Source organism: Sceloporus occidentalis, unplaced genomic scaffold (assembly GCF_023333645.1).
Source record: "Sceloporus occidentalis isolate IW3139 unplaced genomic scaffold, rSceOcc1.0.p SCAF_3, whole genome shotgun sequence".
NCBI classification, from domain to species: Eukaryota; Metazoa; Chordata; class Lepidosauria; order Squamata; family Phrynosomatidae; genus Sceloporus; species Sceloporus occidentalis.
Window position 1 is genome coordinate 206848736 of NW_028316983.1, and position 18021 is coordinate 206866756.

Genomic DNA, 18021 nt, shown 5'->3' on the forward strand with positions numbered 1-18021 from the left:
CAGTTAAAGATACTGTAGAATAAATAGCATGGAGAGCCTATCAATATCTATCAAGCTAAGATCCCTATGTGTTTCTCCCTTCAAGGTTAAGAGGAAGGTAAGAATTTCTAACACAGATAAATGAATCAGAATGTACAACATCAAACAAATACACAGGATGAAGTTGAAATGAGTGCCCTTGTGCATACACAACCACAAAGATGGATGCTCTAAGGATTAGAAAATGAAGTTATTACATGCAATTGTGTTTACTACTACAGTATTTGACCTATTTTAAGCCCTGGGCCAGCAAACATAAAAAAGGGTATGCACATTCATTTTTCCTTGCATTTATACATAGGAATTAGCCATTTAAAGCAAAAACAAAAACCATATTTTACACTGTAATTATAGTAATGCAAGAATGTATATCCTTGAGCTCTTTTTCTCCAGAAAAATAAAACTTATCATATCAACAATGCTTAGATTATGTTACTGGTCTTCAAAAAAATGCTTATCTTTGACATTTTCTACTACCTACTATGAATGAATTCATTTAGCTTCCAGTTCAATTGTTAACAAGGCAACTGCAAGGTTATCAGTAGTCAGTTTCAAAACAGAAGGAAAAAAAATAACTGAAGTATACACACAGAAACCCGTGCTCTATATGCTAAGGAATGCTGTTACTCAATTGTCATGCTCTGCATCTTCTACATCACAGCGAAAAACAATGAATATACTAAATATGAAGTCATTACACCTCAGAAAACACACCTTGTAATCTTCCACAGACTGCAGTTCAATGTGAAATCCCATCTGTTTTTTCTTTTATCTTCAGCTTGAAGTATAAATAAAATCCACACCCTGCATGCTCACTGTTTTATTAAAGTAGCAATGAGCAGAAAACATATTAGAATATCTGCCCTGCATTAACTTAAAGCAACATTGTCTTGATGTAAACTAAAACACATGCTGAGTGAGGATGTGCGCACATAGCAGCTTATCTCCTCTCTCATCTGCTTCTAATGACAGCTGATAAACTAGCCACAACTAATCCTTTTCTAGCTGATGATCAAATAGAGAATCCAGCATGGTGGAGCCCTCGAAAATTCCTCCTGCTTCTGTTCTACTGCTGCTCTAAAAAGCAGTTTCCTTTTCATTGAGATAATAGCCTTTTCTGCAGTCACATGACTCAGAACCTACATTAGCACAGCGTTATGATAATAGACTTTCCTCCCCCTTTCTCTACTGCTATTAAGGAGGGCATCTATCCTAAAAACCCACTTAAACATTTTGCAGAGTAAAGTACCAACACTATCAACAAAGGAAAACAACATAAATGAAATTATTTCAATGCTCTGTCTTCTCAATATTGTATATACCCTGGCTATAAGCAATTAATATAGAATGAAATACATACTATGCATGATATTTAGCAGATATAAGTGATTTTTTGGTGTCTGTAGTCCAGGTTTTCAGCCTCAAATTAAAGTTGGTTTCATCTTTTTTCTTTGTAATGTTCCTTGGTAAATTTACTCCCTTTCCACATCCAGTAAATACAATACACTATTTATAGTTTTATCCACTAGCTTCCATTGTAATGGTCAGTTGGTTGGAAGCAGCTTCCTTTCTCCTGTCTTCCATTAGGGTTCTTTCTACTCAATAAATAAATAAATAAATGCATACATGGGGAGCGGGCATGGCATAGTGATTTGAGTGATGGACTATGACTCTGGAGACCAGGGTTCAAATCCCCACTGGGCCATGGAACCCACTAGGCAACCTTAGTTAAGGGCCACTCTCTCATCCTCAGATGATGGAATGGCAAGCCCCCCCTCCCCCTTGAAGAAACTTGCCAAGAAAACCCTATGATAGGTTCACCTTAGGGTGACCATAAGTCAGAAATGACTTGAAGACACACAATAATAATAATAACAACAACAACAACAACAACAACAACATGCACACATACTTAATTTCTGCTGCAAGCAATGAGGCAATATTCATTTAGACTAGCTCTATGGGTGGACGTTTCATTGTGACTTCAGAAGTTATGCAATTTTCTCCATGAATACAAATATATTCTATCTAAGGACATTGGATTGTTCCCTTGGTGAGAAATATTTCATTTGACATTAGGTTGAGCCTTGGGCAAGTCACATTCTCTCAGCCTCAGAGGATGGCAATGGCAAACCCCCTCTGAAGAAATCTTGCCAAGATAGCGTCACCTTAGGGTCGCCATAAGTCGGAAATTTCAGTTGAAATTTGAATGTCATACTGTCATGCCCTTTAGAAAAATAAGATTTGATATATGTGTGCCAGGAAGTGGAATAAAACTTCTGTAGGGCAACACCTCCAAAAAACTATACAACAGCTCTGCAGTGTTCTTGAAGAGAAAACACAACTTCTGCCATTTGATAAATGGACAAACATTGATAGGAACAGGGACTGCATCCAGGAAATCAGAAGAAGATTAAGAATGGGAAGGGCAGCTATGAAAAAACTAGAAAAGATTCTAAAATGCAAAGATATACAACTGAGCACAAAAGTTAGAATCGTACAAGCCATTGTATTCCCTATTGCCATGTATGAATGTTAGAGCTGGACAGTTAAGAAGGAGAATAGGAGGAAAATCAACATTCGAAATGTGGTGTTGGAGAAGAGCGCTAAGGATTCAATGGACAGCCAAAAAGACAAATAAATGGGTCCTGGAGCAGATCAAGCCAGAAACCTCCCTTGAAGCCAAGATGACAAAACTCAGGTTGTAGTACTTTGGACACATCATGAGAAGGCATGAATCACTGGAAAAAAACAGTAATGCTAGGAAAGGTAGAGGGAAGTAGAAAGAGAGGAAGGCTGCATGCAAGATGGATGAACTCTATTAAAGAGATCACGAGTATGAGTTTGCAAGAGCTGAGCTGAGCAGTGGCGGACAGTCTTGGAGATGTCTTATCAGCAGGGTCACCATGGGTCAAAATCAATGCGAGGGTGGTTAACAACAACAGAAATAGTACTGATTAAGCTGTTTAGATATTATTTTAAAATTTAACAGTCATATAGATTTAAAATACTTAAGTGGTCAAGCTATTGGATATGCATAATCTGTTAAATTCCCCAAAATCCCTTTTGGATAGAACAGCATTATTATCCCTATACTGCAGATGGGGTGGGATGTGAAGGCTGATAGATTGTGCCTTCTTTAAATCCATGAGGTGAGTCTATGGAAAAGATGAGATTAAAAGAAGAGACATCAGTCTCTACTTCGGTGTCTTATCTACTGTGTTTCACAATTCTATGGCAAGTTGTGGAAAAAAGTTTTAATTTGCAGGTATTGCATCAAAGGCACCAAGCTCATCACAAAAAGAAAAAATATTCTAAATTGCTAGGTACCAGAAACAAGTGTGAAAATATTATAGTTGTTTGAAGATCTGGTTTAGAATGTCTCCTTGAGGACAATTTTAATAATAATAATAATAATAATGCAGGAACACATCATAAAAATGAAAGTAAAATACCACATGCCTTGAAGAAATTAAAATGTAATATTATTTACTCTCTGTTATATTTTAATATTACAGTACCTATTATATTAAATAGGAGGGGGTTATTAACTGTGATACCCTTGCAATCCTGAAGCACAGAAGACTGACGGATGGGTTGAGTAGCAATATTAACTGTCACATTTATTTTATTTATGCAAGCCACTTGCTTTTCAGACCCCCCTCCCATATTTATTTCCTATCCAGAGGAAAGGGTGGCAAGTACACTGATTAAATTTGCAGATGATATGAACATAGAATGAATAGTGAGCACCGCTGAGGCAGATCTAATATTCAAGAACAGAAAGGCAGTGAAAAATAAAATGAGCTTCCACAAGGACAAATGCAAAGTAACCCACTTGGGAAGTAAAAATTAAAGGAGCATGTACGAAAATGAATGCATGCTGGCTAGACAGTGGTACCAAACTGCAGACAGATGTCAAGTTCACAGTGGATGTAGATCTAAGACATTGCAATATAGCACTATAGCAGTAAAAAGGAAAAAAAAAATAAAGGGAGCAGAAATAATGTAAATAAAGAGTCTTGATAAGAGGTACTAGTATGACTAAATGCCAACAGAACTGAAAATAAATAGCATTCACAATGCACAGCTGATAGGAACAGCAGTAAAGAGGAGAAGGGGAAATGAGTGAGGAGATGCAAGAGGAATAACTACCCAGTATCAATCTTTGGTGAAGCTGTGGCATGGCTAGAGGCCCCAAATAGACTTCTAGTCATGCCTCATTTAGCCTTTCAATGAACAATCAATAACAGGGAACATGGGACCACACGCAGAAACTGTGGTCAAGAAAAACACTGAGCCCGTTCAGTTATAATACTGTTGTCATTATATCTCCAACCTGAGCAATCTCAGCCTTGTGTATTGCCTTTTTCCATCTCCCACCTAACTTTGCTTGTGGCAAGTCTGGAATTCTCTGTGTATGTACAGAGGAAAGTGAAGACACCAACTGAATCTGAAGCTCCTCCTAGGTTCATTACAGAATACCAAGCAGCATTATGTTCAAAAGGCCCACTGCTATTAATACAGGACAATCATTTTAGGAAGCTTGTAGTGAAGATATCTAACTACATGACTTCACTCAACATTTTAAATACAGTACCACCTACTCAAAAGTGTTTCTGATAAAGACAAAAACATAACACAGTTAACAAGGGAAGATGAAACAAATAACACCGCACCACACATATAATTCTATTAAGAGAATCATACAATAATAGAGCTGGAAGAAACCACAAAGGCATCTAGTCAAACCCCATGCCATACAGTAATATACAGTCAAAGCAATCAAATTCAACAGAGTAACATCTACATTGGGCCTGTGAGATATAGTCTCAATATCTTTTTGTTGTTCAAAGAGTGGAAGAGTCTGTGTGATGTAGTGGTTTGAGCACTGGACTATGCTCAAGCTACCAGGTTTCAAATCCCCCTTCAGCCATGGAAACCCACTGTGTGTCCTTGGGTAAGTCATACTCTCTAAGTTTTTTTTTTAAAAAGGCAAAGGCAACCACACTCTGAACAAATCTTGCCAAGAAAACCCTATGATAGGGTCACCTTAGGGTCTCCTTAAGTTGGACATGGCTTAAAGGCATACATCAATGACAAAAGGCAGTGGAATGTGTCTGGTGAGCCAGTTACTAAGTGTGATTGATACTTTTCACAGAATGATTAATGTTGTCATAACTGCACTGAGTGGACCCAGAATCATTCAGAGTTCATCTGAGCAGGAATGGGGACCATGTGGCCCTCCAAAGCACTGTGGAGAACCACACACTACCCACACCTAGGGATGCCATAACCCGGTGGCCGCCGGGAAAAACCCGCTTTCGGGGGCCCCTCCCGGTCACGGAACGGTTTGGCCCTCAGCCATGCCTTGGTCCCAGTTTGGGGCCCGCTCCTGCGGCCATTGCCGCTGCTGCTAATGCGGCCGGCCACAGCGCCAACCCACCTCCTCCTGCTCTTCCTGGAGTGGTGGGGGACCATGGGCAGTGCCAACCCACCTCCTCCTCCAGCTCCGCCTTCCTCCTCCTCCTCAGCAGCAGTCGCACCGCCGCCCCCGCCGCCCCCGCGCCTCCTGCGCCAAGGCCAGGGCTTTCCTGCCCGCGCGCGCAGGGGGCTCTCAAGCAGGAGCTCGTCCCCTGCTTTGGCCAGCCAGCCAATGGCCGGCTGGCCAAAGGGGACGGGCTCCTCGGCGCACACTGCCCGGGCCTCAGCAGGGGCCAGCGGCAGCGCGCAGGCCTGCCCCACTTCCTTCCTTCCGTGCGCGCCTGCCCCGCTTCCCTCCACCCGCGCGTGCGCGCCTGCCTTGCTTCTCACTGCGCGCGTGCACCTACTCTGTTTCCCTCTGCGCGCGCCAGCGCCAGCCTGATAAAAAGGAGGAGGTGGAGCAGATGGAGGGGGGAGCAGGAGGAGGAGGAAGGAGTCGGAGGAAGGGTTCCTTGAAGGGCAAAATAGGGGCGGAGGAGGAGGAGGAGGATGAAAGCTGAGTCAGTGGCCATTAGGTCTGCCTTGGTTTTTTTTTTTTTTTTTTTTTGGTTTTTTAAATTATTTTTTTAAAAATATAAAATACTTATTTTATTTTATTTTATTAATTTTTTATTATTTTGTGTTTTTATTTTATTAATTTTTAATTTCTTGGTTTTATTTTATTAATTTTTATTATTTCTTGGTTTTATTTTAGTAATTTTTATTATTTCATGGTTTTTATTTTATTAATTTTTTATTATTTCATGGTTTTATTTTATTAATTTTTTATTATTTCTTGGTTTTATTTTATTAATTTTTATTATTGCTTTTTTCTCATTATTTTTATTATTAAATATATACACCCCCGTCTTGATTTTTATTTATTTTTTCATTATTTTTATTTTTAAATATATACACCCCTGTCTTGATTTTTATTTTTTTGTCTAGGAATAATGCCAAAATGTCCTCCATTTTGATCATGCCTTAGAAACATGCATTTAGATTAACATTTTTTAAAAATCATCAATTTTTTCACGTGTCCTCCATTTTTATAAAATCGTGTCCTACATTTGAAGTTGTTGTCCTATATTTGTCCTACATTTGTCCCGGTTTGGAGGTCCTGGCTTATGGCAACCCTACCCACACCTGCAATAAGGAATGATCCATGAGCCAGTAAAATTCCCTTCCTTTTCACAGCATTAAACTCATTTCCTAACGTAAAGGCCTCAAGACAAGACGTAACACAATAATGAGGCCATAACAACAGGCCTGAACACAGTAATTACTGCATTCTTGAGGTGTGATTACAAGCATTTTTGATACCATAGTGGAACATCTGGTCTTAGACTTTTCTTCCATGACACATATCTGTAAAATACATTATTTAGAATGTTGAGCCCTACGTCAGCAACACATAAACCATAAAGTGCTGTTCCTGTAGTCTATATCTCCCTCCTATTTGCCTTTGGAGAGATTCAGCAGTCATAGTCTCTCATTTCAGCTCACATTGCAGGCAAACATCAAGAAAACGTTGTATATATTAAAAATGTGCATACTGTACAATAGGGTATTACTCCATTATATAATACCTATGGTACCAAGAACTTGTCCTAGCATTGAACAGCTGATAATAGTACACAATGACAGAAACTCCTAAATCTCCTTTGTTCTTCGCACACACAGTAGCTATTCCTGCTGCACCATAATACAGTAGGCCCTTCCCTTATGCAGAGGGATCCGTTCTGGATCCCCCAGCATTAGGGAAATACCATGAATGCTCGAGCCCCATTGAAAACAATGGGGTTTGTGCATGTGGCATGGTGCGCAGACCATTGCCACTACCAGCGTGTGACCAGTAAAGACACAATGTGGGTACAGTGCTTTTAAATCTGGTTTATTTTTCACATTCTGATGAAGAAATCTGGATATCTCAAAAGCTTGAATGCAATTCTTTCTTATTTGGTCTAATACAGATATTAATCTAATAGAGTTACACTACTAAGCTTTTTAAAAATATTAACACATACTCCTCTACATTCTGTAAAAGTTGCAATAGAATTGCCCACATGATGTATTTCAACAATAAAAGCCCCTTAGGACATCATCAAGAGGAAGTGGAAAAGTTTTTAAAAAAACTAAGCCAGCTAATGAAGATTGTTGATATCCAAGATATTCATACAGACTGGGATTAAATTACTGTGGCGCACAATTATGGCAACCCTAGGCACAGTGGAACTCCACTGCTGGCATGTAATAGGCTGTCAAGGATTTGGATACCTCAGAGACTGCCCAGATAAATGCCATATTCAAGGTCACCACCAGAACAGTGGTTAGTATTTGTCAATGGTTCAGCCATAAGCATCTCCCCTTCAGATGTCTATTCTTCAAGTGAATTTTATGCAGTGAACATTTAATTCCCTGATTAAGCAAGCTGCTGAATGCTCCTTGGTCCTCTAAAAACCCAGATATAGGGCTGTCTACTTCCAAATAATCCACAATGGAATGGACATTATTTTTTAACTGCATGGTTAAAATCAGAAGATATGAAAGCTGAAAACTGATACCCAAAATTTTTAGAAATGCCTCCTTTATTTCAGACTGCCTTTCTAGTAAATATGCATATTATTGTATTGTGAGCAACATATGATAATAGCCTGTTTAAGGACAAAAATGTTTCCTTTACAATAAATTTTTATGAATCCTGTTATTTAAAAAAAAAGCCCCTCTATGTTTAGTGAAATGTTCTACAAAACACTGTATTTGGTTGCCCGATATCATATTAAAATAAAATTAGGTCTAAGCACGTCTTAACATTATAAACTTCCTTCACCATTCTTTACCATATATTTGAAAGCAACTAAGCAGTTAACAAAATTTTGCACAGACACGTCCAATGGACTTTGTTATTTGTTTTCCTTTAAGTTCAGAAGTTCTATTTACTATGTTTTCAGTGGGTAATAATAGTGTATGGTGTTGCAATACTCCAGTAATGACAAGATGTTTTCTGCAAAACAGAGGAAGTATCCATTGTTAGGAGTAATCAGATTCAAGTTCAGCTCTATCTTCAGTTGATTCTTTTTATCTGCAAGAATACTATGATTTTAGAAACTGGGTTAAGATGCATAGACAGTCGTATCATTTACAGAGTACATCCTAAATTAATTTGCTAGTCCCAAATAAAAAAGATTATTGAATCAATGCAAACATGGAAAATCAACACTAATGTAAATTTCACTGATTCAATTAGTTTATTCTGTTTAGGATTAGCAATTACTGACTACTGACATATAGAAATGATTGGTAGTTGTGGATCTCCACAGATTTCTTTCATTCCCAGAAACATAAGTACACTGGGCCCTTATCTTACGCAGGGGATCCATTGTGGACTCCCCCCCCCCCCCGGCGTAAGGCAAAAAGAGAGTATGCTCGAGCCCCATTTAATATAATAGTGCTTGCGGTGCACATGTGCCACTCATTCTTTTGTCGCATGGCTTCAACATAAGCTGAAAGCCACATATAGTGTGCCCACTTATGGCACGGGCGCACTGTACTACATTTGTTCCTGTTGTGTGCCTTCAAGTCATATCTGAGAAAGGCAGTCTATATGGACACTTGTCTCAGCCTGTGAGATTTTTCGGACAGCTTACTTAAGGAAGAGCAATACTGTGTTTCTAGCCACACTGTTTTCACAACAAAATGAGAAAGATGAAAAGATAACTCTAGATTGTAAATAGCAATGGATCAGACTGCAAGGTACAGATCTTGCATAGGAATGAGTCTTCCCCAGGTTTTTCCAGACTTTTAAGATAGATATTATACCACAAGTGACACAACATAGATTATATGTAGAGACATAATTTTTACAACAAATTGTAATGTACTTTTGCTGTGGCATGGATGGCCCTAGTTTTAGCAACCTCACTGACAAATGACTGACACAGAGCCTGCACAAATTTACGAAAACAGTAAGTACTTGTTATTTAAAAATATTTCTTTTGTATTTTATGCAGTGAAGTGTACAAGGACCTAAAACCTAAAAAGTTGATTCAGTATTTGCCAATCTTCTGGAAGACATGCTACTCACCATTACTTACCTATGTAATGGTCTTAGGATCATAATTTTTAAAACCACCAGTTTAGAATGCTGCCAGTCTTCAAATTCATACATGCCTCATTAGTAAGGAGTATTCGGAACTCACCATGAATAGATTTGCATTACCAATAGTATCTAAATCAGAGAAGTCTTATATGTGCTTCCTTTACCACCTTAAATAAGGTTAAGCAGGCTCACATAAGGCAGAATGCCTAGGATCTATGTGACTGCATTTGTCTTAACAAAGTTGTGCTTTATTAAGTCAAAGCCACATTTCATTTTCCAGTTGCAATGGCTGCATAGAAAGTTTGTCTATTTAAAGAGGATAAAATTATAGCACCACAAGGCAGCTGGGACAAGAAAGAACACTACCAAGTGTTTAACTGTTTGCCTGGATATATATGACCTTCTGGAATAATTCCGAAATCAAAATAGGAAACAAACATATACACTGGTTAAACTGTATAACAGTTGGGATATTGTTGCAGAGGTGAAAATATAAACATTAATTGCTACATTTACACCCTAAAAAAGTCTCCAAGCCAAAAATTTGGTCCAGATAAGCCTCAAAGACCAGAAATTTACTAGAAGTATTTGGGGCAGGGTAATGTGAGCAGATTTGATATGTTTACAGAAAACACATCAAATGTTGATGGAATGAAGAAATGCTAATCAGTTCATTTATCAAATAGAAAATGGCATGGGATCTACAGCAAAATCTGTATGGGACATCAAATCATGGAAGGGTAGGACAGAAGATTTCACACACACACACACACACACACTGAACAAAAAAGCTTGTGAATTTATTACTCATCTAAATATGTGAAAAATGTAGACTTAAATAGTAAGATGATACATTTGATCCCTTCAACTTTGTACTGTTGCCCCATAATAATAATAATAATAATAATAATAATAATAATAATAATATGATTTATTTATATTCCACCTTTTTCTTGCGGAATCAAGACAAATTACAAGTAAAGGCAACAGAAAAATACAAAAATATACCCCCCAATTACAGCACAATAATATAATATTCAAATAATAACTAGACAGAATAATAATTAGACAGTTCTCTACAATAAAATATTATAGTAATTTGAACTGAGATAGTTATTTGAGTAGATCTCAAATTAATGTCCTATGCATAGTATTATGTGGTACTATGAAGACACTTTCAAAGCTGCATGGAACAATCTATGGGGCACCCTTTGAAGAAATAAGGAAAAGCCCAAACAAAAATGAAAATAAAACTTGATTCTCTATAATTAGAAAAGCAAACTATTCCAAATATAGAAGCCTGGGCTGTAGAGTCAGCAGTACTGGCAACAGATGAAAGAAATGTATACAAGAGGAGACAAATTGATGGAATTCCAACAAATCTCGTCATGCTTCTTATTGTACTATACACAGCAGTGCAAAAGCAGGATTTACAAAAATTGTTTTAAGGCAGGGGTAGGCAACCTGCGGCCCGCGGGCCGGATGCGGCACAGCAAGGCCTTGAAACCGGCCCCAGCCCGGTCCTGCCAGCGATTGCCGCCGGGGCCTTTGGCGTCTCACGCGAGGGGCATGGTGGGGCAATTGTCTATAGAAGCCTCAGAAACATGCATTTATCTTAACATTTTTTAAAAAATCAGCAAATTTTTTCGTGTGTCCTCTATTTTTTATTTAAAAAGTGCCCTCCATTTGAAAATTTTGTCCTACATTTGTCCCGGTTTATTTATTTATTTATTTAATTTTTTTTAAAAAAAAAATATTTAATTATTTATTTTTTGGCTTCGGCCCCCCAGTTGTCTGAGGGACAGCAACCCGGCCCCTGGCTCAAAAGGGTTGCCTACCCCTGTTTTAAGGAAAATAAAAACCTCAGGAATCATAAGAAAGAACAATGGAGTGGCTTATCTACAGTAATAACAACACTGATATTTAAGAATGAGAAAAGATAATAAAATATGACATATGGGAATTACCACAATATAAAAACCATAAGGGTGCTAGAATGCCATATTGACCACCTTATCCTATGATATGACTTTTAGATTAGTTATGAAAACAGTAATGGGATTCTAAAAAATATAGATGTATTTAGCTGCCTTGAGAGTTTGTACTGAAATGAAAAGGAAGGATATCCATTCATCCATATTTGCAAGCAACACAGCAACATATCTTGAACTGTCACACCGAATGCCAGTTTAAAACTTAATGGTGGCCTCATGGAAGCTTTTAAAAACATTTACATATGTAGGACTCCATGGTGTCATTTCAACACTTAAATATTCCTAGCTCATGTGCTGCTCCATAAAGTACTTGTATAAAACAGTAGTTAACAAGTTAGTGCCTGTGTAACAGACATGCAAACAATACAAGTGTCTTAAAAATTTAGGTGAAACATATATAGCCCATGGTTATATGCTCCCCCCCTTACAAACAGCTACTCCCAATTTTAAATCACACACATGGTCTGGATTCCACAACTGAGTTGTGCATTTATTCACGCCTGACATCCAACTCACGTTACAACACATATCCTATAGGTAGCTGAGGTAGGAAATATCATGATGATTTTTAACTTGTTACTTTCCAGTGGCTGCAAGCACCTATCCTGATTAGTAGATTTGTAATTTAAGGGAATCACATTCTGCATAGACAAGATATAATTAACCTTAGGTTACCATAATGCAATTTGACAAAACTTTAATTGCCATGGCTCCGTGCTGTGGAATACTGGGATTTGTAGTTTGTTGTGGCATCAGAACTATCTGACAGAGGCTAAATGTCTCACAAAAGTACTAATTCCAGAATTCCATAGCACTGAGCCATAGCGGTTAAAAACGGTGTCAAACTGCATTATTTCTGCAGTGCAAATGCAACCTAGATTGTGCTAAATAATTTGACGTACTGTTGCCGTTTGAGCATTGGGTCAAGACTGTGGAGAACATAGTCTGAATCCCTGCTCAGCAATGGAAACTGACTGGTTGACCTTGAGCAGGTCACATATTCTCAGCCTTAGAAAATCCCAAGATAGGTACAGTTTATTGTTGCCATGAGTCAGAAACAACCTGAAGGCACACAACAAGAAGCTGACATCAGCTTTTAAAACAAAAGCACTGGCAAAAGACTATCAGAATTAAATGTTGTATACAGTTATATACTATAAATTGACATCCTGTCTTCATATGTGCCCATCCAGAAGATGAGATAATTTTTGGAAGACCTCTTCCACCCATACTCACTGGGACAGATAAGCAAACAGACCCAAGATCCCACTTTTTCCTCACTGTTCCTTCTTGGTGGTGGTGAATCATTATGGCATATGTTTCCCAAGGAGGCCAGCCAGGTGTCTCCTCTGGTTAACTCTTGTTTCCAAAGATCTCACTGATTAACAGTGAGTTTTGTCTCCAGTTATTGTTTTTTTTATGCTTCTCTACCATGTACTGTTTCAGATTTTACTGCTTTTGTTGTATACTTTTTTTTTGTTCTATCAATGGATTTATCTTCTTCCAACACAACTAGGGTTGCCATATCCCGCCCCCCGGCGGGACAATCCCGGTTTGGGCGGTGCCATCCTGGTCCCGGTCCGGTTTGGCGCCCAAACCGGGACGGCCCCGCCCACCGCGGCTACCTCCGCTGCCGCGGCGGCTCCAAGGCCTTTCTGAGGCCTGGGGCGAGGCCGGGGCGATCGCCGCCGGCCTCCTCCCCTCCTTCATGGTCCCAGCCGGGGCCAGGAAGGAGGAGAGGCCGCGGCGATCGCCGCCGGCCTCCTCCCCTCCTTCATGGTCCCAGCCGGGGCCAGGAAGGAGGAGAGGCCGCGGCGATCGCCGCCGGCCTCCTCCCCTCCTTCATGGTCCCAGCCGGGGCCAGGAAGGAGGAGAGGCCGCGGCGATCGCCGCCGGCCTCGTCCCCTCCTTCATGGTCCCAGCCGGGGCCAGGAAGGAGGAGAGGCCGCGGCGATCGCCGCCGGCCTCGTCCCCTCCTTCATGGTCCCAGCCGGGGCCAGGAAGGAGGAGAGGCCGCGGCGATCGCCGCCGGCCTCGTCCCCTCCTTCATGGTCCCAGCCGGGGCCAGGAAGGAGGAGAGGCCGCGGCGATCGCCGCCGGCCTCGTCCCCTCCTTCATGGTCCCAGCCGGGGCCAGGAAGGAGGAGAGGCCGCGACGATCGCCGCAGGCCTCCTCCCCTCCTTCATGGTCCCAGCCGGGGCCAGGAAGGAGGAGAGGCCGCGACGATCGCCGCAGGCCTCCTCCCCTCCTTCATGGTCCCTGAGGGTCCCAGGAACGAGGCGAGGCCCCGATCCTGGCCTCCGATCGTGGCGGGACCCAGGCGGGGAGGGAAAGCCTCCTTAAGTGGAGGCTTTCCCTTGCCGCTTGGCCTCCGCTGCGATCGCGGTAAAATGTAGGACAGAATTTTCAAATGTAGGACACACTTTTTGTGTGTCCTACATTTGAAAATTTTGTCCTACATTTTTCCCGGTTTCGAGGTCCGGCACTATGGCAACCCTAAACACAACCTGTAATATTTGTTTGCCACTGATATCATTAAGATAATAAATTAAATAGTAACTGTTATACTGGAGCTCTACCTAGGGGAGTGGAAGTTGACTGCAGAGCTGAGATGCTTCAAAAATTTTCTACAGAAACAATTTGACAGAAAAACAAATACTGGTATGTGATTACATTCAACAAGAGAGCAAAGGAGTGCTTTTCTGAAAATGTATCTTTTCAAGCCTTTAGAATCTAAGTGTGACTCATTTTTAGTTCAAAATACATTAAAGTGTTAGTTGGAAACTCTTTCTCTGTAAATAATGTTTTAATTTAGCAGCCTTTAAAAGTGATGTCATGATGTATTAACTTAGATGATTAGAATCTATTAAATCATTATATTGGAATATTATATATCTCCATAAAAACCTATCTGCACCACCAGGACATTCAATGGTAAATATGAAAACCAAAAAGTGCACCCCATTTGCGATGTTGGAGGGGAAAAAATAGAGGTTTTTAAAAATAAGAAAATACATTTTAAAATCTTCAGCACAATAACCAGGTATGCTATGGGTAGTGCTACCAATATTTTGTGCAAGAACAGAGGAATCTAGAAAAAACAATACAAACATTTATATATAGATATATTTATACTACTGCTATACTATTATCCTCCTCAGTCTTCTATTATCCTATAGTGTTTCAGCAGAACAAGCCTTACTGAAATGAATAAGGATTATACTAAGAGATTATTGAAATTAATGCAGTTGTAAAAATGTCAGTAACCGAGCAATTTTATTCTTTTTGAATGGTATCATGCAAACACATTCTTGAGAGTCCAACTGTAAATTAAATCAACTAGTATTTCTTTGTGTAAGTCCGATCTTTCAGTCAGAAAAAAATAATTTTCATCAAAAAAAATTCCTCACAGAATGTATAAAGCTGTCAAACATCTGAATTCACCTAATGACTAAAATATTCACGTGCAACTAACAGAGCACTTCTTAAAAAAGCTAAGACTTTGATAATCACATGGCTAGAGTGTGCAAAGATGTGATACCAGCATCAAGGGCAAATGTAAACACAAACATAAGCACCAAGATATCGCTAGTATATTTTTCCACTTCTCTTCTCACTAGACATGAGCACCAAGAAATATCTTGTACACTTCTCTTTCTATCACTAGACACAGGAGCATATGACACTTACTGTATCTAAAATGCCTCCAAACTAACTTTACCATTACTTTCACAACTGGTTATGGTTAAAATCCTTTTATCTCTAAGTGGTCATATCTCCAAACATTACCACTACTGCTTCTTTAGCCAACAGGGTTTCACTAATTGTACATTAACACTAACTTTCACTGAGATTAACTGATATGAAACCAAAACCAAACCCCCCCAAAAAAGGAGGAAAAGAATATTGGCACTATTATTTCTTTTGATCTAGACATGTAATCTTACTATGGCTTGGAAATAACTAGCCAATTTAACACATTAAATCTGTCTCCTGACATGCAACTCTATGATGCTATGATTCTATGACTTAATTCACTATATTTCCTAAATAGCAATGAATTTCATCCTATACTTTAACAAATTATTTTTGGAACATTTTAATTTGTTTGGGTGGGTGTTCCTCTGGCAAATTCAGTGAGAGAGAAAGAAGAAGAAGGATTAGATTCTGAGGAAAGGTATCACATGGATCTATTACTAGACAGGCTGGTTGTCTCTGGGAGTAGAGAATGAGATGGATAAAGTTTTGCAATCCCAGTAGAATAACTGGAAAGCATTTGAAGAACAGGTACAGGGGAGTGTAACAGGCCTAACCACACTCCAGAGTGTGCTGTGCCAGCACCTGCATCCATAAGGCTGACAACTGGTATGTGTTTCCTGGGTTTATTGAAGCTGAAAACACAACATTAGGTCTGTTCAGATACAAGAAGATACCCCACAAGTTCTCTTCTCTTCCTATTCCAAATGCTTCATGTGCAGACTCTACAGTTGGTTACTTCACCTGTTCTGGGATGCAGGTCTCCCCCCACTGACCCCCAACCCCAGCCTCTCTTCGGTAAGTAATTGATTCTATTTGTTGGTAGTAGATTGAAAATAAAATAAATAATCCAATGTCCCTGGCTTGGTTACTTTACCAGATAGGTCCTCTGACTGTCAGGTTGACGGCCTATTAAAGATCCTTGTCCTTCTCTCATATTGCCTATGCTTCTGCCCTTTGCTGCCCTACTGTAGTTAGTTCTCTCTGAAAGGTTCCAGTTGTACTTCTCCATCAAAAGAATTCTCCTTCCTCATCCCATGCCCAGGATTGGCTGCTCTTTCAGCTTCCTAGGAATTTGCCTTCCTCCTCCCTAGCAGGCACCATAAGACTGGTGGGACACAAGCTCCTGGTGGCTCAGATCTGCTTCCCTCCACTTCTGCAGCTACCCCACTTCTCCTGCCTCACTAGCTCAAGTCAAGAGGGGCAAGGCTGGCTTGCGTCCTGCAATTGCAAGTGGGTCATCTCCGGCATCATTAGCTTATCTTCATTGCTGTTTCATTGCCCCCTCCAGATTCCTGCTGCTTGCTGCCAGACTGTCAACCACCTTTGGTTGTCCATGGCTTCCTGCCACTACTGTTGCCACCATGACCGTCATAGCCTTCATCACCTGGCCCACTGTCACATTCCTCTTCTTCCTTTTCCTTCCTGCCTGAGCCTCCTCCCCACTTTCTGGCTTCCCCCCTTTCAAACCTCCCACTTTTTCCTAACTCTTCCTCACCCTTTCATCTAACCCCAGAAACATTTCATCCTGTGCTGCAGTCACAATTTAAAGCTCAAAGCATTCTCTCTTCTGGGCACTGCTGCCTTGCTCAGTCTGCAGCCAGCATGTTCCTTCTTACTGCCAATGTCATTGCTGCCCTGGCAAATCCCAATCCATGGAAGGTCCCCTGCCAACACCCTGTTGTGGCCACAGAGAGTTACTGAAGAATCAAAAGGAAGAAAAAGTGAGTCAGGGAAAGGAAAGGAAGGGATTTGTTTGCTTAGCCACAGAGCAGCCATGATCCTTATACAATGTCAAGTCCTGTAGGCCTGAAAGGTTGTTCTTCCCTCATCCCTCCACTGGCCTGTATATTTTTTGGAAGAGTGAAAAAGGTGCTATGATTCTTTTTAGTTCTTGCCCCTTATTGATTTTATTGTGGTTTCTTTGTATATTATCTGGTGTGGGATTAGATGTAATAAATTCCTTTGTAATCCTTGTTGGTGTTGTGAGCCTTCAGGTAATTTCCAAATTATGATGACCGTGCTGTTAGTGTTGTGTGCCTTCAAGTAATTTCCAACTTATGGTAACCCTAAGGCAACCCTGCAAAATCTGTGTGGCATAGTGGTTTGAGTGATGGACCAAATCTCTGGAGACCAGGGTTTGATTCCCAGTTCAGCCATGAAACCCACTGGGTGAACCTAGGTAAGTCACACCTCTCAGCTTCCAGGGAAGGCAATGACAAACCTCATATGAACAAATATTTCTCTAAGAAAGCCCCATGATAGGGTCACCTTAGGGTCGCCATAATTCAGAAACAACTTTAAGGCACACTTGTTTGTAAGGCAACCTTATGAAGGGGCAAGTGTGTTTATTGTTGTTCATACAATGCTAGGCACTTGGATCATTAAGTGAAACATTATCCTCAAGGTCAGTATGCATTTCCTCCTCTCTTTCAGTTTCTCACTCTCTCTTTCTCACTGTAGCCAATACAGTAGTTCTTTATCTTTAGTCATCCAGATCTTATGTACTTCACCTTCCAAAAGCGAATAGTCAGAAAAGCTGGAAGTTTAAGTCCAAAGCATCTGGAGACCCAAGGTTAAATGGATATAATGCAAGATTATACAACACATAATAATGCTAATGTTTACTCAGAATGAACTCTCCTGTGTCCAACATTTACCCAGTAAATA

At 40.1% G+C, this 18021-nt stretch overlaps 1 protein-coding gene across 7 annotated transcripts in view; it reads right to left on the reverse strand.

Moving 5' to 3' along the window:
* Window positions 1–18021, reverse strand: part of NCOA2 (nuclear receptor coactivator 2) — a 196237-nt gene that overhangs the window by 111129 nt on the left and 67087 nt on the right. Inside the window, exon 1 of one of the 7 annotated variants that reach the window (XM_089517434.1) lies at window positions 754–987. The exons of the other annotated variants lie outside the window; for them this stretch is intronic. The gene's annotated coding sequence lies outside the window, so the exon portion shown is untranslated. Of the gene's footprint in view, window positions 1–753; window positions 988–18021 lie in introns of those variants that run through there. 7 annotated transcript variants of the gene reach the window in all.